The 22,555-nt window shown below is 37.6% G+C and overlaps 1 protein-coding gene across 3 annotated transcripts in view; it reads right to left on the reverse strand.

The window, feature by feature from the left end:
* The window catches only part of LOC113112354 (signal-induced proliferation-associated 1-like protein 2), a 107,595-nt gene that overhangs the window by 77,979 nt on the left and 7,061 nt on the right, over positions 1–22,555 (reverse strand). Inside the window, exon 1 of one of the 3 annotated variants that reach the window (XM_026277823.1) lies at positions 1,655–2,436. The exons of the other annotated variants lie outside the window; for them this stretch is intronic. The gene's annotated coding sequence lies outside the window, so the exon portion shown is untranslated. Of the gene's footprint in view, positions 1–1,654; positions 2,437–22,555 lie in introns of those variants that run through there. 3 annotated transcript variants of the gene reach the window in all.

The raw sequence follows: 22,555 nt of genomic DNA on the forward strand, positions 1-22,555 counted from the left end.
GATAGATAAACCTCTATACCTGCATGTGGTAAATTGTGGAACTTTAATACAAATAAAATAATAAAATTAAAATCTTTGACATAATATGAGCCATAAGTAAGTATTATTCAAAAACAGCTGCTCTGGTTTAAAACTAAAACTAAAATATACAATACACTTACAAAAGTACGGTAATACTCATCTGAGATGCACAAGACAGAGTCTGAATGACGTCTCTGTGGCTCTGAGATTTGATCTGCATCCCATTTTGGTTGCGATCTGAAAATGTTTCCAAGAACACACAAATGAAATGGATAATTTCCGAGCAGTTCACGTCTCACAGCCTTGACTTTGATCTTGTACAGCTGGTGGATCGGAGCGTTTCGACTGAAGGGGCTCGTGTTTGTTCTTGGCCTCTCTAAAGGAGACATCTGATGGCTCCAGCTCCTCGGTGGGCCTCTTTCAAATCAACCATCTGTTGTGGCAGCGCTGGAAAAGCTCTCATAACAGTGCGGCTAGCAAAGACAATGTGCCTCAGCAGGCCACAACAATATACCAGCAACACAGACTGCACGCCAGCCATTACTGGACCACGATCCCACCGGCCAGCGAACGAGCGCGAGAAAACACTTTACACAAAATGAGGTTTAAAGAGGTTCTGGAGTCCATCTTTACAAACAGTCAATGAAACGAGGCGCTGCACATCCATCAGAGCCTGAAATAAATATTACATGAGCTAGGTTCTTTTACTTTTGTTTAGTTTAGCAAATTTATATATATATATATGCACTTTGTCACATCACAGTGAAATAATGTTTGCTGAGCAAAAACACTTTGAGACAGCTTCACAAAACCCCTGAAGTCAAGCATCATCAGATGAATAAAGATATCGACCTACAACATTGGTGCTTGCTTGTGCATCACATTTTCTGTGTAAAATGTACATTAATAATTTAATATTTCCCTAATAACTTCACAATGCAATTGGGATCATGTTATTTAGTCAGCTACATGAGGAAAGACACTACAGGTGTACAGGGTAAAAACTGTGACTAATAGAAATTACCATACTTCGCCAGCTGATTAATCACAGTACATTAAGACAGCTATATTATAAGTTTATAGCCAAATATGCAAATTAGGCATTATCTAATTCAACATGCACTAACTTGCACACATTTCCAAAAATCAGCACATTAGATAAAGCCATTTTGCATGTTTTCTTTCCTCTAGTCTGACAGAAGACTTTACAGAAGCCAAATAGCCCAAAATCGAGCAATGCATGTAAAACAATTGTTTTGCCCTAACTAGTCTGTGCCTTTGACCGACTATACACATGAATCCTTGTCTTAAAACTAATTCACTTACAAGTTTTTGTGTAATGAACCATTTGGAAATGACAGCAATTTTCAAACAATGAAGCAACCAGACATTTTCATTGAGCTCAACTTATGCAAATTAGAAATGATGAAATACAGATGCCACGAGTCGAGATACACCCTCTAGCACTTAATCTATTAAATCGCTGTCAGTGAACATCATTTAAACTTTATGCACATCATTTAATTACTCCAAACACAGTCTGTTTTTGCAAAATAAGGGCTTCGGCATTGCTGTTGGCTCCCGTTCAACAGCGACAAAAAAGTTCATTTGATTTGAGAAGCATTTAACATACCTAAAATACTCTCCCAACAGCTCCTGGATGTACAATCCACACTTGTTCCTACATCCACTGCTCGAGTGCAGGCCTTTAGTTGCTTCATTATGGAAAGCAAAGTCTTCAAATGATCCGAAACAACTGGCTGGAACCCATAGGAAGACAACGGGAAAGAGGCAAAGAGGAGGTGAAAGTTGAGGAGAAAGGGTTGCATGCACTTGGGGGCTGAGTTAGCGAATATGCTCACAGCTGCCGCGCTAATTTACGCCCCCCCCCACACAACCACCACCCTCATTATCATATGTAAAGGGCCAGCGCTAGACTGTGACATTTAACCTTACTGGGATGAACGACGAGAAGAACGACACAAAGACTAAAATACCCCCATTGTTCCTCTACGCGGTTTAATACATGCCGAGAGAAGAGTGCTGGAGGAATCCATGTACACGTTGAGCTCTGCAAACGATTTAACCTCGCCGACAAATATTCTGCATGGCAACTTTACATATGTTCCAGCATCTGTGCATTTCAACATCAATTCTGTAGGCGGCAACAGCAAACATCTGGAACCATCAGCGAGTGCAGCAGCGCTCTAGGCATCAGTCGTACAGAGAGAAATGTGACTGCAGAATATTAGGTTCTTCTGGCAGATTCTTTCAACTTTGGGGACACTGCATTTCTGGCAGTTATTAACGGTTCAGCGGAGATGAAGTTAAGTGTCAGAGAAAATTACAGATAGATATAACACTGTAACTATAGATAGTATAGATAGAATAACAGAATGATAGACAAAATGACGGAAAGACATACGGATGGATGGATGGACGGAACGGTAGAACAATGGATGGACAGACAGGCGGACGGAACAATAGAACTATAGATGGATGGATGGATGGATGAATGGAAGGATGGATGAATGATAGAACGTTGGATGGATGGAATGGTAGAATGATAGATAGATGGATGGATGGATGAATGGTAGAATGATAGAACGATAGATAGATGAATGGAATAGTAGAATGATAGATAGATGGATGATGGATGAATGATGGAACAATGGATAGATGTATGGATGGATGGAATGGTAGAATGAAAGATGGATGGATGAATGGTAGAATGAAAGAACGATAGATGAATGGAATGGTAGAATGATAGATAGATGGATAGATAGATGGATGGATGGAATCATAGAACGATAGATAGATAGATGGATGGATGGAATCATAGAACGATAGATGGATGGATGGATGGATGGAATCATAGAACGATAGAAGGATGGATGGATGGATGGAGGCCTGTGGTCCCCGTGCTCTTCTGTCTCTGGCAGCTCTCAGTGATCCTGCAGCAGTCTGCTGTGCTGCTCTCCAGTGTTTGCTGATGGTTGGCTGGTTACGCTCTGTGTTCAGCAGTGCAGTGAGCTCACAGCTGGTTTTACTTCCACTGCTCACAATGACGCGCAGTGTGTGTGTGTGTGTGTGTGGAATAATCCGCTCACTTTTCTACATCAGGACACTCATGTTCGGCTACAGTCCCTCCCCCATTCCTCCTCAGCATCAATGCAACTTGGAAAGAATCTAATAAAGGGTCGTCAGAGTGGAAGTAATTGGCGAAGCTTAATTGCGCTGGATTCGTGTGGTGTGGCCTTCCCTTGAGAAGGTTTCACTTTGATCCGCTGTGCAGGGTGAAGGGGTTGAGGACAAAACAATGCTTCAGATTCAGATTTGGGAGAAAGACGGACTCCAGAAAGCCAGAGTTGATCGGCACTACACACTCACACACACACACACACACACACACACACCATCCGGCATCTCATGCACACTTGAACAGGATGACCTGGAGGAGCACAGCATACTTCACATGACAGTGAGGCTTTTGATATGTGATGGACACTTCAGATACCCCGCACGCACACACACACACACACACAAACACACACACAAACACACACACAAACACACACACACACACACACACACACACACTGAGAGCTGAGCGAGTTGAAGCAGGGAGTAATTAGCAGTGTTCTCTGATCACCAAACACATGCCAAAATAAAAGGTGAGAGAGGGAGAGAGAATAAAAGACAGATACAATAATAAATAATCAAATAAAACATGAAAATAATGTGGTTCTGCTTATTGGTTAATTGTCACTAAAACATAAAAATAAACATAAACCTGAATGTTTCTGGGTATCGGCCATAAAAAGGCAATATACGTTGATTTCTACAGAATTGCACACACAGAAAATGTGCTAACAGTATAGTGCACTAGTGTTTAACGACTTATCATTGCATACTCTTTGCCATTCCTTTTCTAAAACAGAGAAGGCAGTTCTCAGTATATAGTGAGCAGTATGCAGTTAAAAAGTGTGATTGCATTCCTTTCTTAACATAGTACGACTCTCCAAAGCAAAAAGGAGGACGGCCTATACTCATTTAATTCAATAATTTAGTCTAAATACATAAACACTTCAGAGTACAAACAGACTGGACTGAACATAGCCATGTACAGAACAAGGCCAGTTTAACTAGAAACACGGTAATAATTTTTCGGGCAACTTGTCCACAGCTGACCACACTTGTTTGGCAGAGAGATGCAAAAAATGAGTCAGTGAATTAAGCTCTGAACCACAGGAATTAATCCAAAAATATGGGAAAATGTCAAAAAATGATATGCATGAAATTTTCACTAAGGTAAATATTGTGGTCATCAATCAGTTTAACAAAAAAATTTAATAAAACAGACTAAATTATGCAATATAAGAAACAAAATAACTTAACAACAGCTAAACAAACAACTACAAAAATAAACTAAAATAACTAACTTAAAATAACAAAAATAAATGACTAAAAATACTCAAATAAATTCAAGACTACAATGACTAAGCTAAACTAAAACAGCTAAGTAAATATTTAAAAAATAAAAAAATAAATAAAAAAACGAAATAGCTAACTACTTACTAAATTACTAAAATATTTAAACAGCTAAAAATAAAACCAGTGACTTAAATAAATAAATAAACTGCCTTAACGAACTAAACAACTAAACTTAGGTGACTTAAATAACAAAATAAATTACTAAAATAACTAACTAAAAACAAAACATATAAACAATTGAATATTTTTTTTTTAAACTAACCAAAGTAACTAACTAAAATAAACAATGAAACTAATTGGCCAAAAAAAGACTCTAACTAACGATTAAAATTACTAACAAAATCATTATTTAATATATAAGGACCATAATTCACATCTGAAGTCAAATTGTTGTTTAGATAAGCAGTGCTCTGTCTTTAAACAGCTCATTTATTCACACATAATATTATAAATGCACAAACCTGATGTGCCTTTAGAATAGAAAGCAATTAATTTCTCATATTCTTCAAGAATCCGTTGAGACCGATTCTTCAGATAGATTTGCTTACAGTGACCCAAGGGGACGTCCCACAGCAGCTGCTGAGTGTTTCGTGCTTCCATTCGTTCACGGTTTCACTCTCAATCATCCCGTCTCTCCATCTGATGTCAGCTGTCAACTGGAAACACTCAGTCGCTCCCATCAACCCTCATTAGTGCTTCAGAAAGAGGGAACCAACAACACACGACTGACTCGATTGCTAGGCAACCCTAGCTTGATCCAGCCGTCCCCAATGACAGAATGCATCTAATTTGCTTCCAAAAAAAATTAAATGCATCATGTATGAGATACGATTGCACTGGGATATGTCGTTTGCCACGCATTTTACACTGGTATTGTGACTTCTTGTGAAACGGGATATTCTTTGCAAAGAGCAGAAGCTGGCAAGCGTTTATTTCTATCATGACGCTCCAGCTCTGGCAGGCTTTGTTTAGTCACAGCAGACCGTGAGCAGGCTTCTGGCAACACAGGACTAAACCGAGCCACTCAACCAAAACTCATACACTAACGGACAACAGGAGACCGAGCGTGAAGGTTTAACTGCTGCCTGATGGGATAAATCTCTCACATTTGATTCATATATGTGGCATGCAATAATCCTAAACGGGTGTTTATGTGAAAAACCGAGCTCGTACAACCCCATCCTAGTTAGTCTTAAAGGAATCGTTCACCCAAAAATGAAAATTTGCTGAAAATGTGCTCACCCTCAAGCAATTGCGTATGTAGATGAGCATGTTTCTTCATCAGATTTGGAGAAATGTAGCATTACATCACTTGCTCACCAGTGGATCACATCTGCAGGGAATCCAAACAGCTGATAAAAACGTCACAAGTAATCCACACCACTCAAGTCCATTAGTTAATGTCTTTTAAAGTGAAAAGCTGCATGTTTGAAAGAAACATCCATCAGGGCATTTTAACTTCAAGCTACTGAGTCCATAATCCATGATAACGCTTCCTCCAGTGAAAAAGTCCATCTCCTGTTGTCTCTTACATACAATTTCACCCAACACATATTTTTAGAGCTGTTTTGGCTTGTAAACGGTTCTTGATCTGTGCAGATTTCTCTCCTGATTCAGAAAACTTTTTATTTTTAAATGAACTTTCATGAAGTTTCTTTCTAATTTAACATGCAATTTTAAAATGCAAGACAAGTGACTATTGTGTTGCATTTTAAAACCAAATGACAGATGCTCAAACAAATATTAGCATGCATGAACTGATTAAATGCACTTATGAATAAAAGCATCTGCCAAATACATGAATGTAAATATCTGCAATCTTTTCAATCCTAACAAATTAATTAATGTGTCCTAAGGCGATGCAAGATCAGTCAGCAACTGTCTTGAAATATACATTTAATGGTGATGAATCTAATATATAATGTTGCATTAAAGCTGCTTCAGAAAGAAAAACTTCTCCGTGTTTTCTCAGGTTTGGCATTAACAGTAGCATCTGCACCAATGTCGGCACGCTAAAACCCTCTGAAATGTTGCATCACTGAGCTCATCCACATTAAAGCAGTGCCACTAAAAATACTGCAGCTAAAAAAAAATCTAGATAAACCCTTCTAGATAAGATACGAAGGGCAAAATGAGGACTGTGATTTCTCCATCTCACTCTGAGCTCCACAGCGGAGCTGGAGCTCCACACTCCTGGGTCTAAAATTAGCCCATGAAAAATAAATGAACGGCTCTGGAGGCGATTTATAAAGATTTTGTGTTCTGAGAGCAGCGCTGGCAGCTGACAGGCACCGTTACAGGGTGTGGGCACGGGTACAAGAGGAAGAAAAACACTCGCCATCAGCTCCATTACCTGTCTACAGCAAAAGCCAACAAACTGAGAGATGAGGAAAGAGCTAAAAGCACAGAGGGAGGTTTTGTTGCTTTTGCCCATTAGCAGGAAAAGCTATGAAAGAGACTGTGACGTCGTCTTTAGAGACACAAGTGCATGACTCTAACACACTGAACACAGCTTAAAATCCAATAAACATGACAAAAAATGCTTACATTTATATATATTTAATTTAATTTAATTCATGCATTTAGCAGATGCTTTTATCCAAAGCGACTTACAGTGCATTCAGGCTATCAATTTTTACCTATCATGTGTTCCCGGGAAATCAAATCCCCAATTAAATAGAATTGAGATTCATTTAAAAGAACTGTTTTTTTAGAGGATTTATTGGTCTCACTGTATGTTTGTTGGTGCAAACAGAACAATGCAAAGAAATTGTCTATTTACTGTCTATATATTATTTTGTGGTGTAAACACAAGTTTAAGATTCATTTAAAAGAATTGGTTCATAAGAGTCATTTGTTTGTGAATCAGTTCACACTGGTCAGGCTGTATGTTTCTTGTTGTATACAGAACAACTCTAGAAAAATGTCTATTTACTGTTTTTATTTTTATTTCATGGTGTAATTAATGTCTATTTAAATTTATTCTTAGTACTAGGGATGCACGATATTGGATTTTGGCCGATATTCGATATGCCGATATTTTCAAAATAATTTTGGCCGATACCAATATATACATACAATTTTTTCGCCTGATATATTTAAACTTTAATTTTACTGAAGAGAAATATTTACTGATTCTACCATAAATGTATTATTTTACAAATGTAGACAGACATTCACACCTAAAAAACAGGTCAATTATTTCACGATGGCTCATCGGCAGAAATATTCATATCGGCCGATACCGATGATGGTCATTTTAAGCTTTTATCGGCCGATACCGATGTTGTGCCGATATTATATTTTGGCATTAAATCAAAAAAGAGGCAGACTAAGCACAACTGAATGAAGCAGGACGGGATGTTTTGAACTTGATCTGTTTTCAACAATGGCAACACATTTACATAACCCAAAAATTTAACAAACAACTGTACATTTTCAATTCACTCCATCTCAAGTACTCAGTTGATTAATCTGTTGAGTACTCACTATCAAACAATCAAAATGCACATTTCAAGTCTTAATGGTGGTTAAATTGGTGCGATGCAGTGAAGAGTTTATGCATTCGCATCTGGAGGTGAGGGTTCATAGCAGGCTGTTGAACAGCTGGGTACCAAACACAACCGACGGAGTGAACAAACAATGACAAAGAGGAAGTGGTGGCAGCTTTGAACATCTGTCACATCCCAGCAGGAACTTCCACTAATTAAAAGAGAAACTCCAACAACAGAAATTTGATTAACCAAAAACGGCTAACTTATTCTCCAAAGCCCTGACGGACCCCGTGGGGAGATGGTTTCGATAAAACTCAGAGAAGCTGACTGTTCGCCTCAGCTGCCGTCTTTCTTTTTTATAAGATCCACTTCGAAACTCTTCTGAAAGTGCCAGTGAAAACAGCTGTTCTGTGGGCATCAGCCGCGAGACGCGGGCCGGTTCTGACAAGACGAGTAGCAGATGAATCCAAATCACGTGGAAATGACCAGACAAAGCCAACACAGCCACACGGACCAGTTCTCAAACCAGTGCCAAGAAGTATCCCTGAGGACGTATGAACAAAATGAAAAGAAGGGAGATGATGACGAGGAAAAGAAAATGAGAGAAAAAAAAAAAAAGAATTTATTAGTAGTTTTTTTTTTTTTTGCATTCTACGTTTTGCAAAACTACTACTGCTACTACTACTACTACTAATATAATTATATAAGAACAAAATTACAATAATGAATAAAATTTTATATAATGAGAATTATATTTAAATTTTTTTAAATGTAAAAAGGAAACAAAATAAATAATAATTATTATAATAATAGTATTTTTTCAAAATGTAAAATTAAAAAAAAATAATAATAATTAATATTATTAATACTCAAATTATAATCATTATTAATACGGATTTAGATAAATTATATATTTAGAAAATTATATATTTTTTGTAAAGCAAAAAAAAATTTATGATGAAGATGATTATTTTTATTAAATATAATAAAATATTATAAATATAAAATTGTATCTACTCTGTTTGGTTCAGGCAGTATGAGGTTTAGAGGTAGAAAATTTGTGTCTTGGAAATGTTTCTCAATTTTACGGAGACATATCAGAAACTTTTAGTTTGTACTGAGAGTCCAATAATATGACGAAAACCCATCAAACATCAGCTAGGATTCATATATTCTCCTACAGTGAATAAAACCCTTATTAAAATGAATGGAGAGGAACTCACTGATATGCACCATTAAAAGAAACGCAACAAAACATGGTCTAAGTAATTTCCATTCTCTCATCCTGCTCTCGTACGGGACGGGGTGCAAAAATTCAAAGAAATTGGAGAGTGAAAGAGGGATCTAGAGAGACTGATACTTTTTAAAAGTTCCCTATTTTCTTCTGAAAAGAATCTGGCTGTGTGTGTACTTCATTGTGCGAGTCTTCCCTCAGGCTCGGTGCACTATAAAAATCCATTTATCCTTCCTGAGAGTTTGTAGCTGCAAAGAAAAGAGCTAAAGAATCGGGCAGGAGTCACGTGCCGGGGTGACATGGCTTTTCCCTTGTAAAGACTATGGGACCGTCTCACCGCCGTGGGTCCTTCAGAATGGGATCGTTCCTAATGACAGCTGAAGAGAGAAGCCCAGTACATCTGTTCCCAATATTTGCATTTCTTTGGTGAATTTTCACAATGCACCACTTGACTCGATGGATAGAGGACATTCTCATTCAGGCGTGAGAAACAAGCCCTGTGAATGAGTTTCTCTTACACACTGTGAATCGACAGATCAAGTCACATGCATTCCCCATTTTAAAAAACGAGTATGCCTGGTATTAGTGGTACTGTGTTCTCCTCTTCAACCGTGGCTTGAACCCGAGATGTGTGCACACAGACATGCAAAATAAATGAGAGAAGTGGTACAAACGGAGGATTCAATAGTTACGTGAGCCAAATGCAGTGTGCCATTTTAGATAATTTAATTAATAGTGCATCGAAGTATCTAACATCAGTGGCACTAAGCGGAATTGCAACCATAATGGCTCTTTTCAAACAGGTTTGGCGCTTGGTCTTACCAACAGAAAGTCCCAGACAGTGTGTGCAATTCAACAATAAAAATACTCCCTCTCTGGATCTAATTATTCGGCTTCTCTGCTGATCACATGAGCTGGTGTCTTTCCTCCGCTCCTCCTGTGAAACGGTCTAATGAAAGAAAGTGTTCAAGGGAGGTCAACTGAATCAACACCAGTTTTCCACTGACTGCTGATATGACCTGACATCAGAGCCCTGGTGGTGAAGTCACCTCTGACCTTACGAATCCATCCTAGCTAATAATACAACGAGACACAGCGCTGAACCTCAAATACAAAAAAAAAAAAGCAGAATGGGAGTCTAAAGACTTGGATAAGAGAACTGCCTGCATGATTTGCATTAATGATAGATAGCCAGACAGATAGAAACAATAGAGCAACAGAATGATAGAGTGACAGTTAGAATAACAGATAGAATGCTACACTAATAGCAAGTTTGTTTACAGCACCCAGAGTGGAGCTTACAAGGCCCCCCCCATCCTGGCACCTCAGACCACATCACTGTCATGCTAATGCCTGCATACAAACCGCTTGTTGAAGTTACCAAACCAGTACACAAACAGATACATGTGTAGCCGGAAGGGTCGTCAGAGGCTCTTCAAGACCGTTTTGACACCACTGACTGGAATATGTTTAAGCAGGCTGCCACATACAATAACACCACAGACCTCCAGGAGTACTCAGAGACTGTCACTGCCTGCATCACCAAGTGCATTGATGATGTAACGGTAACAAAAACCATCACTGTCCGGGCCAATCAGAAGGATCAATGCATGCAAAGCTCGAAGACGAAGGAGACTGTTGTTGACTTCAGGGGAGTGCACATTCAACATGTTCCTCTGACCATCAACGGGGCAACTGTGGAGAGGGTGAGCAGAACCAAGTCCCTGGGTGTGCACATCACAGATGACCTCTCCTGTACCGACAACACCGCAGGACTGGACAAGAAAGCACAGCAGCATCTCTACTACCTTCCAAATTCTGAGAAGAGCCAGAGCCCCATCCCCATCACCTGCACCTTCTATAGAGGCACCATCGATAAAAGTAGAGTTAAAGATAGAAAATGTAATGGATAGAATGTCAGAACAACAGTCAGAGCAAACAGAGCAAAAGAATGATAGAGTGACAGATAAAATGACAGAGTGACATAAGCTCCTTTCACACTGCCATTCCGGCAAATACACGGGTACAGTGTTCCGGCAATTGTTCCCGGGTCGCTAGATTTTGCACTTTCACACTGTGTGCGTGCTTTCACACATAACCCGTAAAGATCCCGTAATGACACGTGACATCAGGGCGTGATATGTAATGTATGATTCGAAAACATTAGGCACGTTATACTTTCACTGAAGCAAGCAAACGATCTCGGCGTCAGCGCGGAAGGTGAGGAACTAACTGATCTCTGCTTCATTACAGTGTGCACATATTTTTTTGTGGTGAACGTTGATCTTCCTTCAAAACAGCCGGTAAAAGAGTCACAGAATTAGATCTGACTTTTGTTCACACAGCGCTCGTCCCGTGTTTGCTTTCACACAGAAGGCGACCCGGCAATGTTCCGGCAATATGCCGGGTCCGACGTGCAGTGTGAAAGGGGCTATAGATAGAGCATCAAAGCAACAGATAGAAAAGACGGATAGAAAAATACGGAGATAGAATGAAAGAACAAAAAACAATAGAGCAACAGATAGACAGAATGATAGTGTGACGGATAGAGTGATGATAGAATGATAGAGCAACAAAAAGCTAAATAGAGTGACAGAGCGATAAAACGATAGAGTGACAGATAGAAGGACAGAACATCAGAGCAATAGATAGAACAATACTGAGATAAAATGATTTATAATGATGATGTTTATAAGAGATTTATTAGAAGAGACTCAAACTTGTAGCGATTTCAGATGGAGCAGCATTTCCTCCTGAACAAAGAGCCGTGCTTCATGGACTAGACGGGTTGATTTATGCAATATTTAGTGTTAATCGAGATTTATCGTGCAGCCCTACTACAAATATCTTGTTGAAGGGGTGGAGAAATATGCAAATATGGGAGTTCAACTATGGAGAAATAGGATTGAGACTGGACTCAAGCTATGTTCAAACCTACACGAGAACCATGAAAGTGTAGCACACATGCTCACAGCTGAGCCACGGATTAATGACAGCATCTTCTGAAGCAGCATGCAACTCTGCAGAGCTTGTTTTTGTTCATAAAAGAGATTCTGTGTTCAAAGCTCAGACAAATCTCACGGCATAAATGTTTATATAATTCAGAGTGACAAAGAGGGAGCTTCCACCGAGGGAATGTTTCTTCCAAGCCCTCGAGACGAGATCAGTCACCAGATGAAAAATGAACAGAGAACGGTGCTTGTCCTTAATCGCAGCACCGCTGGAGCCCAACCACACACTATTCCCCTCTCCCTTATCACCTCACAGCAGGCTTCTGATTGAAGTCTGGAGATGTTTTCAATGCTTTGGATGCCTGCACGTTACCGCAGAAGATCTTCTCCTTCACAACTTCATTTAACAGCCAGAGAAAAAAGTTCCCCTGCAGATATAATAAAAGCCCCTGCAGATTAATATGACATTTACAGTGAAGAAAGCTGGAGACTTGAGATTTGCTGAGCCCAAAGGGGACTCATTTAAGATTTAAGATTTTTCTTTAATTATTTTACTGAAGATGTTTTTTGCATAAAAACCGTTAACTGCTTGGGAAAGGACTCTCCCTGAACTCTCACATGGGTTTTCTTTAGCTGATCCTTACAGGCCTCAAATCACATGCTACCCTGAACCGGTTGAGCTGTTGGGTCCAAGATGGGAACTCGTCCTACTGCTCGATACCAGAAACAAGTCCTACTGCTTCGTGAACTTCTAAACTGATGGAACTACAACATTACATTCACAAACGGATGAGCCAAAGCCACAAGACTGCAAACTCTTATCAAGCTCACTATTTGGGACACAACCAGAGTGGGATGAAAATCAAAAGAACAGCAGTGGTTTCTGGAAAACCAAGTGGCAGCGTTGTTTTGGAACATTAGATTAGATTAGATTCGACTTTATTGCATTGCACATGTGGGTACAAGACATCAAAATACAGTAAACATTAGGAACTTGAAACAGTAGGAACATGAGTTTCTACCTGGCCATTAGTAGGGATGCACAAAACTATCGGTTTTAAAAAAAAGTAATGCATTACAATATCACTCACTAAAAAGTAATTACTTATGTTAGATGAAAGTAATGCGTTATGTTACTTTTGTGTTACTTTTGCATTACTTTTTAAATCTGGGCAGGGCTTCCTTGTTTGTTTTTAATACAAAAAAAAACAAAAATTATATTTTTGGCAAATGTAAAAGCCCATTCGCACCAAAAGTGAAATGAATAAGCCTCCGGCTGAAGCAAATGCAAATTCACATCCGAAGAGAAGAGGGCACAATCTGAATTCCATGAAAAAATAGGATGCAGGAGTAGAAAGTTCTCTCTCTTCAACAATAAAAACACAAATGTTATGTTTATCCAATTTGGCGTTTTATCTAAAGTGACCCACATTTCATTCAAGGTACACATTTAATCAGTTCTTCCTTTTATTGGTATTGAACCCATGACCTTGAATTCGTTTTTCCAAATATCGGGTCAACCAGCTCAACCAGATCCCTTGGCCAGTAGATAAACTGTATTGTTAAACCAGAAAGTGTATTTTACAGTGTGGTTAACCACAATGCAATGACAATCAAAGCGATAAATGTATTTAATTTATTTGTTTCATTCCCACCCGTGCAGACATGTCAAAAGACCACCATCTGCCTGTTAGGACTTAAATCTCACAAAGGATTAAACAATCTCACAATAAAGCAATATTTTATTGAAGGAAACTATGTTTGTGTCATGTGGCATTTGCTACAATTACTGCACTGAAAATATGGCAACATCCCAGTGTCTGGTGCTTCAGAGATGTGGGTGTTTATGACCCCATTTCAGAGAAACCACCTCTTAAAAACATTTACTACCCATCTGAAACCCACTGTGCAGGAATAATCTCAGTCCAGATTATTATCTACAGATTTACTCATTTCTAAATTGGATAACAAGAAGGGCATTTCTACAGACGTAGCAAAAAAGCAAATGAATTAAACTAGAGTTACTTTCATTTACTAATGTTTTAATTCAACACAAACTGGTGTTCGACCAACTTTCTTGCTTAATGTGATGTACAAGTAAAACAGGATATTCAAAATGTTTAACAACCCAATTCTTTGTGGCATTTAATCAAAGGCTGTTTCCAAAAATCACCTCATACCTTTATATAGTGCACTACTGGAGAGTACAGCCTATTACAGTGGTGCCCAAAACCAAACTATTCAATCCCACAATGCATTGCATTAAGGAGCATACAACCAATGTAAGGCCAATACCAATAATGCACTGTGAGGGTTGTGTTGAATTAATTCCTGTATCTTGCTGTAAGTTGGCAGCCAAATGTAATTTAATACAAACTTAATTAGAGAGAGATAGAAAGATAGATGGATCGAACATTATCCCTTACTTAATGCACATAACACAAGTTGACATCCTCTCGGCAATCTGCTCTCAATAACAGTGGCCAAAAGACCAAGAATCTGGAAGTGCTACAAGATAATGTTATCAAACACTGTCAGGTAATCAAATGTAAAATGCATCAGTTGGTTTCCAATGCAGTTTGAGAGACAATTGAAGTACCCGTGTCCTCTAAGCAATTGTTATGTGAGAACAATAGAGTGACCAGCATGGCAGGACCCAACCGGAAATAAAGGCCAATTTCCTTCACACGCTTGTTAAAAGGCTCTTTCAGAGAGTGACAGCTCTTTCCTGTCAAAATCACTTATATCCTGTAAACAAGAGTCCAGTGATGTCATGAAGGAGTTGGCATTACGTTCAGTGAAAACTTTGTGTTTCTACCAATTGTAAGTTGACATATTAGTCTATCTTCCATCAATGGTTCAACCGTAACGTTATAAAGTGATGAGAATACATTTTGAAGAAGAGCGTAAGCTGCATGCATTCAGCTCATATTCTCCAAAATGGTGCTTTGGTGATGCAGAGCGACACGGAGAAGCACTAAAACAGGTCTAAAAACTTGTAAGATCATGTTTGAATAAAATATTGTTTATTGTCAAGCTCAGGAGATTGTAGTTTATTCATACACTGATAGAATCCACATTTAAAGAGGAGAGAATCTTTAGCCAAAAATCACAGGGAACTGCAACATTTACATAAATTATGTCCAAATAAAGCATTTGTGAAGATCTCTGCTAGTAAAAGAAACATGAATCAGGTTGGATTTAGTCGCGTCTATTCAACACGATGTTGTTTCCAGAAATCAGGTCGGACCACATGGTCGCTGGAATGAGACAATCGCTGACTTTATCAAACGACTTCATGAAATGGTCATCAGCGATTATATGCTGTTACAGGACGTTTCTGGGGCAAGAGAAATGATGAGATAAGCTTGGAAGAGGGCAGAACTAACACTGCAGGAGAAATGCATTGAAATGCTCTGAAATGTCATTGCACGATGCAACCGAATTAGTTAAATCATAGCTTTCACGCATCACTAAATGACCTGCGACAGAGACACAAACTAGAGCCCGACCGATATATCGGCCGGCCGATATTATCGGCCGATATGAGCTTATTGCATTTAAATCGGCATCGGCGTTTATAATGGCCGATGGAACATGAGAAACGGAGTCTCATGCTTTACTCATGTTATGAGTGTTGCATAGTTTACCCACCAGAGGGAGCTCTGCAGCTCCAGAGTTGACAACAGCGCCAGAAATTCACTAGCGAAGAAAGCGATAAGCCAAGCCAGCCACGGAGATTTTTTTTCTGTTTTGACGGTGAGTCTGTCGTTCTTCATGTGAAATGATTTAGTTCATACACTGTATATACAATGATGTGGTAGTTCTAGCTAACGGTCCTATCATTATCACTTATAAATATTCTGTAACATCACTTACAGCCACTAATGCATTGCTATATTAGATTAGCCACGAAGCTAATACCATGTTTATCAGTGGAAGAGTGCGAACGTTAATAAGATGTCAAACTATAACGTTATCGTTTAACTTATTCTAAATATATCTGCAGTGTTTCCCACATAATGACCGGGTAACTGTGGCAGGGGGGCAATGACTAGAAGTTATGTACAGCGTGCCTCGAAAAAACAACAGCTGTTATGTTATTGAATGAATTCATTAAAAATAGGTCATTGCACTTACATCAAATCACGATATGGACGAATATCTGTAAGTATTAAGCCGGAATAGTCTTTTTAAATATGAATCCTGCATGTTCTGCGTGTCTCTGTTAATGAATGGCGCAGAAGCGCCTCTTCATTCATTAAACACACGTAAGCGCATTAAGCTCGCGGTGAATTCAGCGTCCGCTGTCTCACTAAATAATCACGTGAACACATGAACAACATCCCCAGAACTGCTCTGACAGTCACTTCATGAGCATTTGACCGTTTGATTTAAGTAAAAACAGCGCCACATCACATACACAGAACTGTAAATGTACGCCAACCCGTCAAAATAAAAGTCCAGTTAAAGGCTGTTGTTCAGCAGAATGTACAAAAGCCTATCATAGACCCGATTACTAAAATATTCGATATTTACAGCCTTATGTTATTCTAACGCTAATATAGCTTCCTTTTTAGCAGGCCCCTTAAATGCTTGCTATTAACTTGATTGAAGGTGGTTCTTCTCAAAATTGACAGCGGTGTGTTCATGACACTAACGTTAACCATTCAACTTCGAGTAGGTGCGTCAGAAATGATTAACCAGATAGGACATGTAAATAAATGTGAGCTGAACAAGCGCTTTTTATTATTTATTTTTATTTTTTACAGATTGTTTCAAAGCAGCTTTAAAGACATAACAGGAAAATGTTGTAATATTGTTAAATAGAAGTAGGTAATAGGTAATACCTATTGGTTGACAAATAAAAAAAAAATATATTTCTCATTTTTGCCTATGTAGGAGATCCCTGTTTATTATAATTCTAATTCTAATGATGACACGAGTAATGATACATGGTGATATTATTAATACACATGCTTATTCTTTCTCTGTCTCTTTCTGGCCTACAGATACCTGAAAAAGGTGAATGCTGTAGCAGCAAAGTGTGGGACTACTTCTGCAAATACTTTAACTTTAGTATTATAATTTATTTACAGAACACACACAGACTGTTAAAACCAGCTTCAACTGGAAGAAAGTAAAAGTGTTTTTTTGACCATTAAAAAATATATACTTTTGATGTGCAATTGTTTAGTCATTGAGACTATAATCTAAGGCTTTTTTTTTTACATAATCTCTTCTGGAAAATGGTTTATACAGCCCACATACATAGAACAGGCAGATATTTTGCTATTGAATGTTGTGTAAGTGCAGTATATAGGAAATGGGTCTAATATCCAGTTTATTTTCAAAATCAAAATATCGGCTTATAAATCGGCTCTTTTCGAGTTAATATCGGCATCGGCATCGGCCCCCAAAAATCCATATCGGTCGGGCTCTAACACAAACTGGCTGCTACACTGACAGAGAAGGTTAAACACAGAACTGCTTGATAAGTGACTCTCTAATTAAGCTTAATTGGCCTTCATTAGTTAAACAGGAAAGGGAAACAACGGTTTTGAGGAGAAAGCCCAGCACTGAAAACAAACGGGAGACATCGATGGCCCTGAATAGAAACATTTTACCTCCCATGCGACAATTACGGTAACTAATATATTAAACACTTGAGTACTCTATAAGGGCTCCTCAAGAAGTTGACAGCATTGGGGGATGTACTGGTTGTAACTGGTTATTTTGGGAATGCAGACCACAAAGTATATACGGTTTTAAAAATCGCATGTTAAAAAGGATGCAGTACAACACAACACTCTGGGCCCTCATTGTGTGTTCGAGTCTTTGAATATATTATTTTTCCCAGAAATGCTACTCAATATTATTGTATTAGACACAAATATACTGACTTTGTTTACACAGGGTACAATTTCTTTTACTCACTTTGTTGGATTTGTTGTGTTCCGTCCTGTTCAAAATCGATCGACAGCCTGGAGATACAGTAACTGTTATTACTTTTGGCTCAAACTATATGTTATAATGCAAATGAAAGGTCATTTTGAGTGCACTGCACTGCATGAATGTATCAAATCAACCACGTAATTACATGCATACAGAAATTTGTGCATGCACACTACATACTGCAGAAATAGTAGCATGCAAAAGTTTTCGGTTTAGCCTAAAGTACTAAAATTCTAGCTAAAGACACTCTGAACAACTGACACATCTGTCTATGAGACCTGCACATAAACATGTGCAAAGCAAGAAAAGCCTAACTGGGTTTTACTATGATTATAGAAATGTTCAACATCAAATTATGTTTCTTTAGCCGGGAATGTCTATTCCCATGATTCTGTGCTTGTCCTTTTGTGATGCATGTTAAAGTAATTAAGCCATTCTTAGAATAAATTGCTTTATTCCCAAAAATAGTCAAAAGAACGTCACGTCAGCATTTTCGTTTTACAGGTCTATTGTTCCTGCATAAGCATGTACTGAGCTTTTGTTTCACTTGGAAATAAGTCTTACAGAAATACCATAGTACAGTGATTGTATCTGTATCAGATTACAAAAGAGATGCAATGACATTGAATGATTTTCATATGCATGCACCATGTTGTTCAGAAGATATTTCCAATAATTCATTGGTGCATGTCCAAAACACAATAATTATTTTTTAGTAATCTATGGTTTCTACACAAAACCTAGCATTATCATGGTACATGTCCAATAACCGGGTCAATATGCATGCTTTGCAAATCAGAAGTGATAAAATGATATATAGCAAGTTTAGCAACCTTATTAATATAATAAGCTTCATTAATACCAATCAGTCATCTTTGATGAACATGTTGATCAAATCAAATTCAAAAACTTGTTTACAGAAAACTGAACTTAATTGTTATATATACACTAAGTAAATATGTTAGAATTTAAACTGTTTCATAGTGCATTCTAAATAAAATTGATCAGCAGTTTCCAAAGCTCATTTTGACATAATTACTGCATTAAACCTGCTGTGATATTGTCATCTAGCCCACGTGTATTGCATGAAGGAAGAATCTGATTTCTAATATTGTTTTGCCCGAGGAAGGTCAGATGAAGGAGGTTAGAGCTTCAATCCATCCAGCATCAACTCCCATGAGGCTCATACTAACACAAACCATATTACCGTGACCACATTACCACACATCTGTCAAGGTTATGCTCCATTTGACACAATAATTAAAACTCCTCACCCATAAAAACAGCATTTTAAGGAGTTCATAATAAATACAAATCTAGCCCAACTAACATAAGAGCTGATGAGTTTTCATTATTACACACAGAATGACGTCAGCTTGTTTTTGAGGTTGATGCATATAAGGGTTCTTGGGATGCGAAAAAAAAAACTGTTTTATTCATTGACCAAACTTTAGGCTTCAGGCTTTATTCTATACTCTAAATTTTTTTTTATTACATATGTTTCCGTTTCTTGCAATGTCAAGGTCATAGATTAAATTCCTAGGAAATGCATGAAATGCATAATTTTTTTAAATTAAATATTCAATTCAATTAAATACAATGTTAGAAAAGATTTAACAATAAAATGATTAAATATTTAGATTTAAGTGTTTAGATATGATTTTGCTTTGAAAACACAATTTTCTTTCCTAAGAAGTTTATTTACAAAAGGCGAAAAAAATAACATTATCACAAACTGACTGCAAATATTTTCCATGAAAAGTAACTGAGCCAATTTTAAAGACCAAAAAGACAAAGTTGACAAGGCCAAACTTTATAAACTAAATTGATAAACAAGAATCCAGAATATTACAGGCTTTGACCAGTAAGTAACCTCGCAACCGCCCAGAACAGAAACACCCAAGCAACATGCTGAAAATAGATACCACAGAAAACTTGTACATATATTCCTTATATGATGCTTATTTACAAGAAAGAAAAAAAATTACTCCATAAAGTTTTCTTCAAAAATTGGTTAGACCCTTTTTAAGACCAACAAGGAAATTTAAGGCCAAACTTAAACACAAAAGCAACATGAGTCGCTTAAGGCCATACGGACAGGAACATATTACCCATAAACCCCCTGCTCTCTTTTGTCCCAACAGGTGTATGTCTCTCTTCTGCAGCCTTCCCAACTGTGCAAACTGCACTTGACCATCTCGCTCAGCAACTGTGAAAATAGGAACAGGAAAAAGGCTGAGTCTAGAGAAGTCCACAAGCGGCCGCATGCCTCCTCTCATCCGTCACAATAGGCCAGAGGTATGTGCTCGAAATCCCTCTCATCTCAGATACGAGCTCCGGAGCACTGGGGTCAGTGTCTCAATTGTCTGGAGCCACTGGAGAAAAGCGAGTAAGTTTAACCCTCATGGCCCCTGAGTCCAGCGTCAGCGCGATTCACAACTAATCCATTTTCACTGTCTCTACTGAGTCAACAGACTCTCACCGTCCAGTCCAACGACTCTCAATCCTCGCTCACTGGGAAATAAATTAAATCTGGATGTCAAAGACTATTTCTAGTGAATAATAGGCTAAATAAAAAAGTAATAATCTTTTTAGCTTATTATGACGATAGAAATTTGGTGTATGATTTACTTGATTGAAACAATTTTAACTCAAAGTGCTAGAAACTTTCACAACATTTAAATAAACATGACATTTTTGAAGTATAAAGACTGAATTGTGATAAGCTAACATGATGCAAGAGAAGTGCCACCACCAACATGACATTAAACAGATCGTTAAAGATCGCGTACACAATTCAAACACCAACATGATCTTATTCCTAAATTACGAATCAGCTTTCATGTATTTGTATGAAATGGCTTAACAAAGAGTCTTTTCAACCACACAGTATCAATATTTCTGGGTCACAATTATTCAAATAATAATAACAGAAGTACGAGTTAAAAGTTTATAGTTTGGATATAAACACTGATGTGTAAGGCAGCGATTAAAACAGAGTAAATTACCTTTTAAAAGTAATTTAAATACATTTTAAATAAAGATTGATCGACTATGTTGTTAAGCCAGTAGGTGGCGAAAAGGAGCTGATGAGTCATTCATTCAAGAGATTCATTCAAAAGCACAAATTCATCCAATAATTAAACAAATAAATCTTAAGGGAGTCATTGATTCACTTATTCCTAAATTTATATATATATAAAAATATCTAAATTTATCCAGACTTGTGCAGCTCTATTTTGCACACACACAGCTCTTAACTGAGTTTTTACGTTGCCTCATGGTATTCACTTGCAAATAAATGTTTAGCAAAAATAGAAAGAATAAATATGTTTGATATCTAAATGTTTACATTTAAAACCCACTGTAATCAAAACAGGGAATCTATAAGAATTGGAATCGATAAAATTAAAAACGATACCCAACCATATAAACACATTATTCGCTCATTATTAATCAAAAATACCATCACTAAGGCGCAACAAATGATTTTGATCTTTATTTCACACATATTAGATATTAGTCAGCTTTTGCAATTCGCTTAAATATTGAGTTATACATATTCTACACATTTTCATATAACTACAGAGCTGCTATATAGCAGAAAATCAAGTGCAATTCTAACCGAAAGTGACACTGACACCTTTTTTTTTATGTTTAATATGGTAAAGCTGCTTGGTTTGAAGCAGTCTTTTGCAGAAAGTGTAATATAATTAAACTTCACGTTACTTAAAGAAGTCCCGATTGCAGAACTGCTGCAAACATCCACATCGCTGTTATCAGATGCTTTCTTAACTGCTGCTTTCCCACATTATAGTGTTTGTGGAAAAGTAATTTTCAACAACAATAAAAAATTTGACTGATATTGTTCAACAATATTGTTGACTAGTTGTTTCAGCCCTGATCACTATTACTATTGCTGAAACACAGGTTTCATGTTCTTTTTTTCCATTAAGGGAAGTATTTAACTTTAGTATGTAACATGGACGATTTTCACTGAGTGAGAAAATCCCACAGTCTTAAAATGAAGAAAGGACCCAAGACACAATAAATCAAGTTATTTATTTAAAATTAGTTATTGAAAACTGGTGTGTTTTCCTATTGCTGCCAAAAGAAATCAAGCTTGAGAGACTGCAAGTTACTGTGATTTCATCCAAGGTTCACTGTAAACACTGTAAAAAAAACAGCCTAGAGAACTGACGTGGCTTTATTGAGATGTAAAACTTATTTGGCTAATTTAACACAAACACAAAACGACTCAAACTTCAATACAAAAACTAGTTTGTCTATGCTTTTGAATATTTTATCAAAGCTTTCAACCACTCTAAAGGATATTAAGCTTCAATGCAAATTTAATTCGACTGAGGGAAAAAGTATTTATCTCGAATCATATAAATAAAGTAACC

The sequence above is a fragment of the Carassius auratus genome, chromosome 13, assembly GCF_003368295.1.
Source record: "Carassius auratus strain Wakin chromosome 13, ASM336829v1, whole genome shotgun sequence".
Taxonomy (NCBI): domain Eukaryota; kingdom Metazoa; phylum Chordata; class Actinopteri; order Cypriniformes; family Cyprinidae; genus Carassius; species Carassius auratus.